The sequence below is a fragment of the Oreochromis niloticus genome, unplaced genomic scaffold (assembly GCF_001858045.2).
Source record: "Oreochromis niloticus isolate F11D_XX unplaced genomic scaffold, O_niloticus_UMD_NMBU tig00003172_pilon, whole genome shotgun sequence".
Lineage (NCBI taxonomy): Eukaryota > Metazoa > Chordata > Actinopteri > Cichliformes > Cichlidae > Oreochromis > Oreochromis niloticus.
Window position 1 is genome coordinate 1 of NW_020327801.1, and position 14,616 is coordinate 14,616.

Consider the following 14,616-nt stretch of genomic DNA (forward strand, 5'->3'; position numbering starts at 1 on the left):
TGGTAGAGAAATCAACTATAGCCAAAGTACAAATCATCCACAGGTAGGAGACAGTACTTGATTTCTTAGGAGTGACAAAGACTTTTGGATGTGCTGAAAATTCATGTGAATGTGTCCTGTTGAATACAAAAATGGCAGTGGTGTGGAGGATGATCCAATCCAACATTATCTATAAAGCACTTTAAAGTACCCAGCGCAGGACCAAAGTGCTGTACAGTAAATAAGTTAAAAACAAACAGTAATAAAACAAAACAGAATAAAATAAAACACATAATACGTACAAATTAAAACAGCCGTATATTAAAAAACAAGATAGAACAGCATATAATCAACTAAAACAACTAACATAAAACTAAACTAAAACTAACATCTTACAAGGTGTCAAAGGTCAGGGTGAAGATGGGTTTTCAGAAGTGATTTAAAAACAGGTTTTTAGTCCAAAGGCTTGTTTTTAATGTCGGGTGTTTGGTCTCCAAGTGACGAAGCAGTTTTGAAGGCTTCATTGCCTCATTGGAGAGCCGGTCTCCGCATATATTATGCAGAGCGGGCTTGGTGCATGGGAATCACTTGTCGCAATATATCCATATTTCAAGTAGGTCTTTTGGTATTGTCTGTTAATTGCAGCTTTCTTTTTCTTAGTGGTTGTCATAGACTCTTCTTCTGTCTCCTCACTGGGCCCTTTTCCCTTTGCAAAGAAACCCTCCAAAGACATCTGTTTTTACTCATTTTGCTAGCTTGTGGTTTAATATTAGCTAATGTATCTTGACATGCGTCAAGAGTCAGTCATAGACTGAAGTAACTGAGAGAATTCAGTCTTTTTCAAAATAAAACACTGTTCAGAGTCGGATAATAAATAAAACGGAAATAATGAAGTTATTTATTTTCTCTGTGCGGTACGAGCCTCAACTCTCGCGGCCGGTACCGGTCCGTGGCCCGGGGGTTGGGACCGCTGCTATAGACTACAGTGTACGCTCTACACCTGCTTACTGGTTTTTGTTGCACCAGTCTGCATCTCCCAATTACTTTGTGTGTTTCGCTTACAGCTCCGCACCACCCAGGCGGCAAAAAATGTGCATGTTCTTTGTGATCTGGTGACCAATGCCCTCTGCCGTCAAAGTCGAGAATTAGTTAATGGGCATCATGTGACTGATGGAAGCCAGATCCTTTTATTTAGCAAAATTGGGATTAATAGTTAAATGTTATTGTTGAGGGGCACAGACAGCACATGTGAATAAAACTTGTCAGCTTGTGAGTCCTGTGACTGGTGATGCTCCAAATGTTAAAAAATAAATATAAAAACCAACAAACACCAAAAAATGACATTTATTATATGCTTATTCTGTGATCAGATAAAAATATTTTATTAGAAGCAAGCTGGATCTAGAGATTATTTCTACACAGCATCCTACAGTCAGTACAATTAATATGTCAGTATTGGTGGATGAATATAAAATTCCCTAATCAGAAGGAAATAATAGTTTATATTATTTCATGCAACGTGTGAAGAAATAGAGGTTGATCACATGTTAAAAAAATGTATATACTTATTGATAAGACAGACTCAAAAAAACTTATAAGAAGAAGACGTTCCAGTGACATTTAGTCAGAGCTGATGATAAATTTGCTCTTTGTTATCTCAGAAATGTATATTGTGGTACAGAAGTAGAGTGCACGGGGATTTTCCTATATTGCATTATGGATTCAAAGGTCATTTCATCATCATAATAGGCACAGGTAACTTCCTTCACATCTGACCACAACTGTCTGTTAGTGAGAAGTGTGCCTTTATACTGACAGTTGGGTTCCTGGCTCCATTGTTCTTTAGTTCACATCTAACAATACGAAACTTTCTTACTCTTTGTCTTGTCGTCTGATCACTACAAATGGCTTTGACCTGTTGTAATCACTGAGGATGAATGTTTAACATCCTACATTGTTCCATCAACGTATATCTTCTTTTTAAATTCTGTATCACATTTTTTCACGCTCATGTTGGCATCTACATGCTGTCGTCTAAACTTTCATAATTTGTTTCATTCAGCCGCTTCTCAATGGGTTGGGTTGAAGATGGCTGGTTTGGAGTCCAGTAGCAAAGGCAGCACAAGCAGCAAACAGGTAAACATGATCCTCATTGTTCCTGAGAAAGACAAAAAAGGAACATTTCCAATTAAGAATTTAATGCAACAAAAGTGTCATCACTGTAGTGCAGAAGTAATATTTGATCCCTGCTGAATTTGTAAATTTGTTCCCTTATAAAGAAATAAACAGTCTCTAATTTTGTGGATGTTTTATTTACTGGAGAGAGACAAGAACATCAACCAAAATCCAGAAAAAAACACATTACATGATTTCTTTTCATTGATTTGCATATAATGAGTAATAAGTTTTGATCCTCGACAACCCAACAAGAGTTCTGGTTCCCACAGACTGGATTACAGTCAATCAACCAGTCCATTACAGATACTCCCAATCTCAGTTTATTATGTGTATAAAGCACACCTGTCCACAGTACCAAATTCTCCATTCCAATTCCATCTCCACCACCATGGGCAAGATTGAAGAGGTGTAAAAGATTGGTTACTGAGGTCTACTGGGGAAAGGGACCTCAGGGACAAGAAAAGTCTGCAGTCTTGTGCCATCATGGTCAAGACCAAAGACCTCTTATCTTGCTCCATGTAATATCTTGCCTCATGGGGTGAGGATAATCATGAGAAAGATGTTGGATCAACCCAAAACTACAGGCCAGTCTTAAGTTTGCCAGTAAACATCTAAATGATTGAGAGAAGGTTTGGGGGGAAATGCTGTGGTCATTTGAAATCAAAAGCTCTGTGGCATTAACTGAGCCCACTGTGTTTGGAGGAAGAGAAATGCTGAGTGTAACCCACAGAACACCATCCCCACTGTCAAGCACGGAAGTGGAAACATTATACTGTGGGGCTGTTTTTGTGCCAAGGATACAAGACGACTTCACCACATTGAGGCGGCCAGTGGATGGAGCCATGTACTGCAAAATCTTGGACGAGAACCACTTTCCCTCAGGCAGAAGACTGAAGATGTGTCGTCAATGAGTCTTCCAGCATGATAATGGCCTAAAACATACCACTGATGGAACAAAGGTGTGGCTAAAGAAGAAGCACAAGGACATGGAGTGGGGCTAAGGCAGTCTCCAAACCTCAGTCCTGAAGAAAATCTGTGGAGGGAGCTGAAGCTTAAAGTTACCAAACAGCAGCAAAGAAATCTAAAGGATTTAGAGCACAGGTGTCAAACTCCAGGCCTCGAGGCCGTGTCCTGCAGGTTTTAGATGTGTCCTTGATCCAACACAGCTGATTTAAATGGCTAAATACCTCCTCAACATGTCTGAAGTCTCCAGAAGCCTGGTAATGAACTAATCATTTGATTCAGGGTGTAGACCCAGGGTGAGATCTAAAACCTGCAGGACGCCGGCCCTCGAGGCTGGAGTTCGACAGCCCCGATTTAGAGAGTTTGTGTAAAGAGGGGTGGAAAAAAATCCCTCCTGAATGTGAGCAAACCCGGTGACCAACTACAAGAAACATATTACCGCTGTACTAGGCAATAAGGGTTTTTCCACCAAGTACTAAGTTGTGTTTGAGATCAAATACTTATTACACTCAGTGACATATAAGTCAATTCATTTATTTTAGCAAATTCATTTTTATTCAATTTTGGTTGATATTCTGTCTCATTACATCAAAATGGAAATACTTAAAAAAATTAGAGACTGATCCTTTATATAAGTGAACAAACTTACAAATTCAGCAGGGGATCAAATGATTATTTCCCCCAGATAGTAGCTTCTTTTATGACCATCTTTTTTCTTTTTCTCTTTTTGAAAAGCTGCTGACCAACAAAGTTTTATTCATAGATGTTTTTGCATTAGATAAATTTGCAAACTGAACTCCACGCTTCCAGAATCTATCAGTTTGTTTGGCAGAGCTTACTTTTCATTTTAATTACTTGTTGTTTCTTTATTGACTTATATAGAAACCCACAGAAGTTTGTTTAACTTATGTAACAAAAGAATAAAGCAACTAAATTTAAGTAAAAGGATCATTTTAGTATTTTGATCTATTCTTTACAGAATTTTCCAAAACATTTTCAAACATTCAGATTTGTCTTTTATTTTCTTGTCGAAACCTCATAAATGGTGAACTAAAAACCCTGGAATATGGTTTGAAACGTTGACATTTTAGTCTGAAAAGGAGCATGTTTCGCTTTCTGGCAGCGTTTATTTTGAAATTGCAACACTAATCAGTGCTTCTCCGCACCTGTGGAGCACGCGCTGAGCAGACCCCGTCGGGCATGCGCTGCAGAGCATGCGCACCAGAGGAGGGGCTGACTTGAGCAGAAAGCGCGGAGAGACAAGTCGAAAAGAAAAGACGGAAGAGCGCTGATGAGGAAAAGCAGAAAGAAAGACTTTAACTGAGCTTGAAATGAAACAAGAGCTAGCGAATCTCTGCTGGACAGGTAATTACCGCTGTTTGGTTTAATATTGTATTTTAAACAGTGTAACTATGAAGCTAAGACGAATACGGATCATATATTTTCATACAGTTATGTTCCAGGTTGATGTTTGTGTGTCCTCACCGTAAAGACTGCAGGTTATTGGAGAGTGCCTGAAAGGAAAATATGTCTGTGAAGCACCTTTTTTAGTTCCAATATTAACTTCGGCCCCGTTATCTACTCTTGAAATGATTTGCGCGTCTACGTCGCCATTTACGGTTCAATTTTTGCCGTAAGTAAGGAATTTCTGGTGCTCTGAGGTGCATCTAGTAAACGCCAAGTATCATTTAAAAAATAATAATTAAAGTAAATTAAACTAACTAAAAACATATGTCATTACTTTCTTATTCCTTTTAATGATGACTTTTAAATCATTAAATGATAAAATAAAAAAATCAATATCAATATAACAGCTTCCAAAATTCAAAATCAAAACCAGTCTAATTTTTACTTTGATAAGTTTCAAATATTTACTAGAGAGGCACTGGAGGACATATTGAACAATAATATTGTGTAATTTTTAAAAGTATTACTTGATTTTTTTAAAACAGGAAATTGTAATCATTTACATACATATGGTAGAATGTAGCTATTATGAAGGGGCTGCTTTACCTAATAATTAAAAAAAAAAGTTACATTCACAAGATGAAACTTGACTTTTTTCACAAAGACACAAATAATATTGTGGAGTTTGCTGGTAAGACATTATAATCTTAGAAATATTTGAATATACCTGCATAGCAGTTCATATGACATAAGTGTTTATGTAAAGAAGTGGAAATTAACAACAAGTCATTTAAATAAATTTGATGATTTTTTTTTAGTCTCAGACGATGAGTTCATGAGGTGTATCTAAATGCAACTTCTCTACTTGCATCCACTCATTGAACCTTACAGAGGGAAACGGTCATTACACGCAGTCATGACAACATTCTTACTAAATGTAATTATTACATTAGAAAGTTATGAAACTTTTAAGCAAACTTTTCCAACTGAGGACACTTACTGTGCTTTTTGCTTTACTGATGAGTGGTTGGTTGATTAACCTGCAGGAGTTCAGGCACTAGTCAGTCGTCTGGAACACCAGGTGGTGAAGATGTCTTCAGTAAATGAAATGCTCTAAAGGGGGAATTAAAATTGAACATTATTTGAACATAAATTAAAAAAAAGATAGGTCTCTGCCTGTGCATGCACATTTCTTATGCACGATATTCATGGTCACAGAACCCAGATGATGCATGTTTTGAAGCTCATATCTGGATAGTGAATGTGAGTAGAAGTGTGGCAGGAGATCGAGTTATTCAAAATAAGCCTGTTGTCTATAAAAGATTTTAAATATACAAATAAAAAGTTCTTACCAAACGAGGAGTCAAGATGAGCAGAGACCAGGTCTAGTGCAGCTCAGCTGTTATTAAATTCTACCTGAGCAGGTTGGAGCTCATTTGTGTCACAGAGCAACAAAAAGCACTTTGGGGGCTTCAGTTTTTAAACATTTCAGTAGCCCCACCTTAAATAATCACTAGCATTAGTGTCTACATCACTAGCCCACCAGTTCCAAGAAACTTTATCACTGCTCTGTTTGTGGTTCAGAACATGCTGCAAACATGATGTGAGGCCCAGTGACCACAGGTGCAGATGCAGGTTGTCTTTCATAGCTATTTTGCAACTATTTTTCAATTCAATAAACCAAACGTATCAAAAATAAGTAAATTAATAAAATATTGATATTTGTGAAAAAAGTACAGAAACTGCATTTTGGCTTAGTTTTTGTTAAGTAAATAATGGTACTGTGTAATATGTCATGTGTTGTTATTCAGCTGATGTTGTATATACCTAATTTTAACGTGTGTACTAAGACTGCATTGTAGAGTCTGACAGCAGCTGGAAGATAAGACCTCTGAAATTTCTCCTCGCATGCTGTTGTTGCAGCAGCGTGTCACTGTAGGAGCTGCTCAGTGCTGCTAGGATGACCTGCATGTGGTGGGAGGTGTGTGGTGTTTTTTTTTTTTGTTTTTTTTTAATATCCAATCAGAATTGTGATCTGAATGCACTGTGGCGCCCGACGCATTTTGCTTTTGCAAAACAGTGTGGTGGCAGATTTCTTTTCTGATGTATTATTTAAATCATATGTGATATTTTATGTGATTTTTTTTTTTTTTTTTTTTTTTTAAATCAGATGTGATATTTTAATCATATTACATTGGTAGTAAGTAAGATCACTTTCTCAGTTGTATGCATGTGCATTACAAATGGGCCTTATGCTCTGTCACACATATATGCGCACACAGTGAGGCCATTGTAAGTTCATAGATGTTAAACAGATAGTGAGACTCCTTCTGCTTCTGCTTATCAGGGATCTAAATCTTTAGGTGACGGCCAAGCAGAAAACAAACTGTGAGGGAGAAGGGTTTCAGGATGGGGCTGATGGTATAGCCCCCTGTGAGTTTGGCCAACATGTAAGAGTTGTGGAATGTTCTTTGTTTAAGAGTGTCTGTGTATATAAGATATGAGGGCGGTGGCCATTAGCAGAGATGATCCTAGTGTTTGGCTGGGATGTTTCTCTCCACATTGCAATGTGTTTATTAAACCCATTTCAAATCAAGCTCACTGGGTGTGTTGCAGATCATTGTTAAAACTTCCATAACAACAGCGACATAGAATCTCTATAGGCTCTTCTTGTTCATGTGAATCTGTTATCTGTTTATGTATTAATTTCTATTTGTGTTATTTCAGGCAAGAGGAAAAAAAAGAAAAAAGTGGAGGTGAGGGTTGAATAAAAGGATTGAAAAATGCACAATGTATCGCCAACTGCTGCACCTGTAAGACAAAAACAAAAGCAAACATGCATCTCCTAGAGGCCAACCATCCTGGTACAAGTCAAGAACTGAGTCCCAGGTGCCCAAGAACCACCTGGTATCCAGAAAGTGGGGAGAAGCGTCCAGCCAGGAGTGCGGACTGTGTCCAGGGCCAAGCCACAGCAAGCCCCACAAACACAAATTATTCGCTCACTCACTCTCACCCACCCATTAGTGACACACAGAAAACATAAAGACACAGTGGGAGCTGGTATGCAATAGCAATGACAGCTTAGCCACCATTTTTCCAGTCACTTCATGCTTCTGCTGCCTCAACCATAACACAGGTCTACAAGATCAGTCTGTTCAGTTTTTTTTCTGTCCTCAGTGGAGCTCTTGCTGGCCCAGCAGAACACACCATAAAAGATGACTGATGTCACTCCAAAGTCATAGAAGGTCTTCAGGAACTCCAAAATAATTGAATCTGTGTAGCAGATACAGCTGCTCTGTTATTTCTGGGACAGAGCAGCTTTCTTCTGTGTATATTGTGAATGGAGTCAGGACTCTTCCCTGTAAGTTGCCTATGCTGCAGAATACCCATTAAGACACATAATTGTGGGTCTTTATGTACTGTAGTTGCTAAGATAGTCCAGGATCCGTGTGGTGAGGTGATGGTCCACACCTGTGTAATCCACCTTGTCCTTCAGGATTGTGGGTATAATTGTGTTGAAAGCATTGGAGAAATCAAAGCACATGATTCTCACAGTGCTCCACACACTTTCCAGGTGAGATCGATGTAAGAGCTGGATGACAGCATCATCTACCCCAATGTTGGGCTGATAGGCAAACTGGACTGAGCTCACCTGGGGCCGAAGATGAGCAAGGACCAGCCATCCAGGGTCTCCATCAGATGTGATGTCAGAGCCACCGGCCTGCAGCTGTTGTTCATTTACATCTGCCTAACTGATCATTTATCCTCAGCACACTTTGAAAAGTGTGTTTATGTTCCCTTGCCTGAAACTGGACAATGTGTAAAATCTGAATTCAAACAAAGGTTGGGGAAACCTGCACTGAGCTGAGACAGAAAAAGTCACTTGGATGAGTGACGTAGCGTTCCTCCTACTGAAAACGCAACGTCCAGAAGAACAAAATTAACTTTTCGGGACAGGTCCCCAGATGTTTTCTCCTCTCAGAATCCTCCTCTGCTCTGAATTCACAGATCATATCTGTTTTATCTTACATACAATCATGTGGAGAAGAGTGTTTTCATAGAAATCTATAGCAGCAGTAGTGTCACCAAATTGTTTCTGTATGACTCTGTCTGTCACACGGTTGTGCAGTACCTTTGGCTGATGTTTCTTTACATTGTTTGGTCAGTTCATTGAAGTTTGTGGTATTTGTTTATGTACAGCTCTCTCAAGCTCCCAGCACTTATTTTCAGGTTGAGGTCTGGACTGTGAACGGGCCATTACAACAACTTGATTCTTTTGTTCAGTCATTCTGTTGTAGCTTTGCTGATGTGCTTGGGATCATGACCCAAACTCACTTTTGACTCTACAGTACTTGGTATACAGGGGAGTTCATAGAAAACTCAATGACTGCAAGGGGCCCAGGTTCTGTAGCTGCAAAACAAGCTCAAATCATCACCCCTTCACCACTGTGCTGACAGCTGGTATGAGGTGTTTGTGCTGGTATGCTTTGCAACTTTGCTACCAAACTTGCAGCCATGCTGTCATGCTCTTTTTAGAGAGAAGAGACTTTCTCCTTGCAACCCTTCCAAACAAGCCACACTTATTCAACCATTTCTAACTGAACTGTCATGTACTTTAACATTTAACATGCTAACTGAGGCCTGTAGAGTCTGACATGTGGCTCTTGGATTTTTGAGCTTTTTCTGACCATTGCACAGTTTGACCCTGGGGTGAATTTTGTAGGACATCCATTCCTGGGAAGATTATGACATTGTGTTAACACACACCTGAATACTCCAGACCAGCAAACTGCCAAAACTTATGCTTTTCTAGAGGTGCTTACTGTTAGGTTGATTTTGGTAATAGTTGTCATTGTTGTACTTAAATTTGTAAACCTTGTCCTAAAACTGCATGTTTAGATATTTTTCTGTTCCTCCCCTGCATCTCGGTGGGGATGCAATAGCTATAAGTGTTTAACTGCAGGCACATTCCATGTGAGGTTCTGTTTTCTTATTTAGAAAGGATGTTTACTTGCCATTTATGGCCTCACCTGTGCTTGTGTATGGTGGACCTTTAAAGGAATTGAGCCATATAGAGGGTTAGCGGAGATGACCCTTGTGATCAGCAGGAACGCACGCACGCACACACACACACACACACACTCTCTTAGCTTTTATGGCACACTATATGGGTTTTACATTGTGTAACCAGTTTAAACCAGTTTGACCGTGTTTGTGTAACCCACAGTGGTCAATAAAAGGGCCTGCAAGGGGAGTCAGTTTGAAGTCGGCTGAACATCTTGCCGGACTTCCCTTGCGAGCAAGTGAGAACCGTACGGAGTGTCTTGCTTTTGTTCACAGTGACAAACCTCTGCGCCAGCGAGGTCTGACTTTAGACCTCACACTTACACTTGCTGGTGAGCAGTTATTCAAATGCAGCTGATTATCAGCATCTGGCTGCTACTTACCTTCTAATTTTCACTGAAGCAATAAAGGTGCTTTCTGAATAACAGGAGCTGTCTGGTGTGATATTCATATTTAAAATGAATAATCAGAATCAGAATTACTTTAATAATCCCAAAGGAAAATATGTGGGTTACAGATTCTCGAAGACAATAATAGTGACAAACTAAACAAATTAAATAATACAATATATTACAAAGTTAACAAATATAGGAAATAGCACTGATATAAATGCAAATTCCTCAATTATAAATATCAAGAATAATACAGAGGTGGAATATATATGATTGACATTTAACAATAACCTTGAAACTTCCTGCTTAGATCTTTTTTTTCGTTTTGTGAGATTTTAAGTGTTAATACAGTCAAAATGAAATAACTGTAAATTGTTATATGTGCTGTTGTGCTGGAAAGAATGACACCAAACAGGGCAAGATGAGCAGTTTTTTAAAGTGAAATATATGAAGGTAAACTTAAAAGTTGTCAAAAATGGCATTTTATAACCATTTATAACCTTGACTTCATAGTTTTACATTACACAAAGATTACATTATAACATATGTAGTTAGTGTGATAACATCTAGAGTTATTGCATTTATAGAAGTTTCTTCTGCTCTCAGAACAGATTCAGTTGTTCACAGTTTTGGCACACGGTGCATTACCAGGCTGCAAACACTCATAAGGTGCTGAGTTGTGGTCATGAAAAGAACAAAGTGGTTAAAGACAAGTCTGTGATGCAGTGTCATCAGACTGTTGACAAACCCTCAGTCTAGCCACAGTGTGACAGCACGGCTTTGCTGAATTGCTTCTCATGCAGTGTTTTCTGCTCTTTATTTCACTCTACTTGAATACATTTACTTCAACAAGCCTCTGATGTGTAAATCAGATCCAACTGAATGTCATCAGAACATATAATGACATTTTTTTTCTTTTGGTAATAAGTCAAGGATGAGGATTTGGAGTATAAATCTGAATATAAAAGTTATATATATAACAGTATATATATATATATTGCATATAAAAGTTTTTCATCCCAGAGGGTCAGTTTCTATGTTGGATTGTAAACTCACTTTAGTAGTTCTCCTCTTTCATTATTCCATCCATGATCACTGATGAGAAGTTAATAGGCATTAGTCATGTCAGTTTAAGACATTGTACAACCCCATATTAAAAGATTTGACTGTGTGGAGAAATCATTATTAGCCCCAAAATCACCATGAGATTGAAGCCCAAAAAAGTCATATGAAAATGACAGCATTACGTTCACCTTGATCCATGCTTGAAAACTGTTTGCTCTTTTCTTTGTAAATATGGGCTTCAGGTGGACACTGTGCGTTCTCCATGGTTGAGAAGTTACTCATTACTGTGCCCAGAAATCCCTCTTTTTGTAGAGTGCTACAGAGTGCTTAGATGTTTTTAATATTCATAGAATTCTTAGAAGTTTTGTATTTCATGCAAATTTTGTTCTTATATTGTTTTTCTGCAGACAGCTTGTTGATGCTGCCTCATGTCAAAGTACCATCTGCTTTATTGGAATCCAGCAGAGGGCAGTGTTTTGCCGTCAACAGATGACTTTCTGAAGCTTCAACTGTGTCTTCAGATTGGATTGTGTTGTAATTTGTTGTCTGTGTGATACTAAAAATATAATGGGATTTTGAAGCTCTTCTGAATCTTCACCACGCGTTGCTCAAATGCTACTGATATAAACTCACAATATATCCAGATTGACTGGATATACACAGTCTGTGCTAAGATAATTACACACAGAAACAATATTATTACATCAGTCATGTATATTGGCAGTAAATGATAGGGAGGAGAAAGGAGGAAACAAAAGTCAATTACAAAATTAATGGGGCTGCTTTGAGCCATATCAACAGTAATAAGGATAAAGTTAAAGATATCAGGGGAAAAAATAACAGGCTGACAGCTGTGGTTCATCACTGAGGTTCTTTATGTGAAAATAGAAAACAGGAGGAAGACTGATATTTACTGTATATCAGTCTTTGTCCTGTTTTGGAACCTAAAGTTAGGAAATAATAGTGACGCTCCTTGACGTCCACAAGATGTCAGACACATGACATCACTGAGCTGAACCTCTGCTGGAAAATACAAGACAGACAAGTGGATACAGTAAGGTGATTTTCAATTTTTACACAAAAGCTAAACACATTCTTTTTAAGCGTTGTAATATGTATTTATGTATGTGTGTGTGTGTGTATATATGTATATATATATATATATATATATATACACACACATATATTTAATGCTGTTTTCCATGAGTGAGCAGCAGCGCCCTCTGCAGTTTGTGTGTAGAAGTTCAAAAAGAAAATTACAGCACTTGGTATTCCCAGGCGGTCTCCAAGTACTGACCAGGCCCGACCCTGCTTAGCTTCCGAGATCAGACAAAATCAGGCGTGTTCAGGATGGTATGGCCGTAAGCGAGACATGTGCCGCATAAAAGGCCTTTTACAGATGATGTAGAAACATTCATCATGGTCTTAGTCGACTGTTCTCTGTCACACTCCATAATAGTGTCCTGCAGTAAATGACCAGCTACACTTTTTAACATTAATTTGATATGTTATAGATAAAACATTAATTTATGATTATACAGCTACATTCTGCAGCAACACGCTTTTTACAAAGTAATATGTCAATAAAAACATAATGTGGCCTGCCATGTCATTTTGTGTATGTGCCAGATTGTTTTAAAATAAGTTCACTGTATGCTGCTTAAAAGCGCATGCTGACTGTAAGCTACATCTCCCACAGTGCGTTTCGATTGATTGAACCCCAATGCCACTGGTACTGGGGCATGTACCTCCAGATCTGTAATTTAAATATAGACATGTGTGGTTTCCACAGAAATGTGATAATCTCAACTAAAAGCTCATAAAACCATTTCAACGACTACCAAAAAGCTAAAGCAGCAAATGATTAAAGAGCAGGAATGACTTTTGAGAGCAGCTAGAAACCATTAAACAATGGTAACAATGGTTGAGGCTGTTCCAAAATTTGAATGTGCGCGCGTTGAAGGCGCGGGTCTTGTTGTATTAGTGAACATATTTTTTTTTTAATCTGTAAAGGCACAAAAAAAATACTTTTTTCTGCTTGAATATCGGCCTTGGGTCATTGCTGAGTCAGTCGTCTGTTTGTGCTACTTTTTTGAAGGAACAGTTGATTATTGGCAAGGGCGAATTTATGTGTTTGGTTACTTACTTAAGTGGGAGTACTGTGGAAAGTTTTACCTTACATTCATAGATATAACAGTACAGGATCTGAGGAGGTTCAACAAGTTCTGGGGTAACGGTTTCCAAAATGTTGTATCCTATGCAAAAGTTCTTTGCACTTTTACATTAAGAAACATTATCCTTAAAATATTTGAGCCACATAAAGTAGTATGGGTCATCAAACTGTCCTTTATAACTGTTTAAATATCTCGTATCTTAAGTCATTCTATCATACAGAAAATTACAAAAAAAATGTTAAAAATATAAGCCGTTCATAACAACCTAAAAGGTTGAGCGTTTAAAATGCAAACCAATGGAAGCAGAAGTAGAAGACCATAATGTCACAGAGCACATAGTGTCTATCATTGTGTAGGCATTTATAAATAAAAGCTTAAGATGCAGCACGCTTAATTTCTTAAGAAATATGCAGATGGAGTGATCTATATCAAAAAAGGGAAGTTACGGCTGTGGGTAAACCATTGTACACAAAAACTTCAAAAATCTTAGAGAGCATGAGGCTGTGTCAGTAAAGGGAGACTTGCCCTTCTGACCCCTGTGTGACAAACCATCTGTTGAGGTCGTGGATTTGACACCTTAGCATTGTGAAAGTGGGGAAACATGCTTCTGGCTGAGCATAAGATTTCTGCTTATAACTTAGAATCTCAGTTCTAAATGAAATTCAAAATGTTTTTTGTAAGTATGGTTAATGTATAATTTTACTTCTAAGACACACACAGACACAGACACACACAACACAACAACAGCAACAAGACAGAGAAGAAGAGGGGGTAGTTTACTACGCATCATAAAAACACAATAATGAATCTTTAATATTCCAACTGTATCTTTCTGTTCTGACTTTAGAGTCTTTGTTTGTTTATTGAGCCGTACATTGGGAATCATACTGTTGTGATACTGGGGAGAAAAGGGTAAGGTGTTATTATGACTAATAGCCACAACCCTCGAGCCCTTTTTAATATTTTTAACTCTGTGATAAACCCTTGCACTATCACTTGTAGGGATCCCTCCCCTGCTTTTTGTGATAAATTCTTAAAGTATTTCTCTGAAAAAATCTCAGCTAAGGGCTTCTCATCCATCTCATTCATCATCAGTTTTAGACCCAGTTCCAGTCTCTGAATGCTTGACTGTCTTTCAACAGTTTGAGCCAGTGTCTTATTCTGCTTTAAAAGATATAATTGATCATCTTAAAATCTCTGGTTCCCCGCACGATATTCTTCCTTCTCGTTTCTTTAAGGAAGCTTTACATACTATAGATCCTTGTATCTTGCTTCTACTGAATGCATCATTGTCATCAGGTTGTGTACCGTCTGTCTTTAAGCATGCTGTTGTGCAACCTATTATGAAAAAGAAAAACCTTGACCCTAATGCTCTCACTAACTACAGGCCGATC

At 38.2% G+C, this 14,616-nt stretch overlaps 1 long non-coding RNA gene and 1 pseudogene across 2 annotated transcripts; one reads left to right on the top strand and one right to left on the bottom strand.

The window, feature by feature from the left end:
- Nucleotides 1-4,358: 4,358 nt before the first annotated feature.
- Nucleotides 4,359-9,110, top strand: LOC109198451 (uncharacterized). Of its 2 annotated transcripts, none has more exons than XR_002059247.2 (3): nucleotides 4,359-4,485; nucleotides 6,378-6,508; nucleotides 7,255-9,110. It is a non-coding gene; the product is annotated as an uncharacterized LOC109198451 (long non-coding RNA). The 2 variants fall into 2 exon arrangements; XR_002059248.2 differs by having other exon boundaries at nucleotides 6,451-6,508.
- Nucleotides 9,111-12,301: 3,191 nt separating this feature from the next.
- On the bottom strand, nucleotides 12,302-12,415 carry LOC112845105 (uncharacterized; annotated as a pseudogene).
- Nucleotides 12,416-14,616: the final 2,201 nt, after the last annotated feature.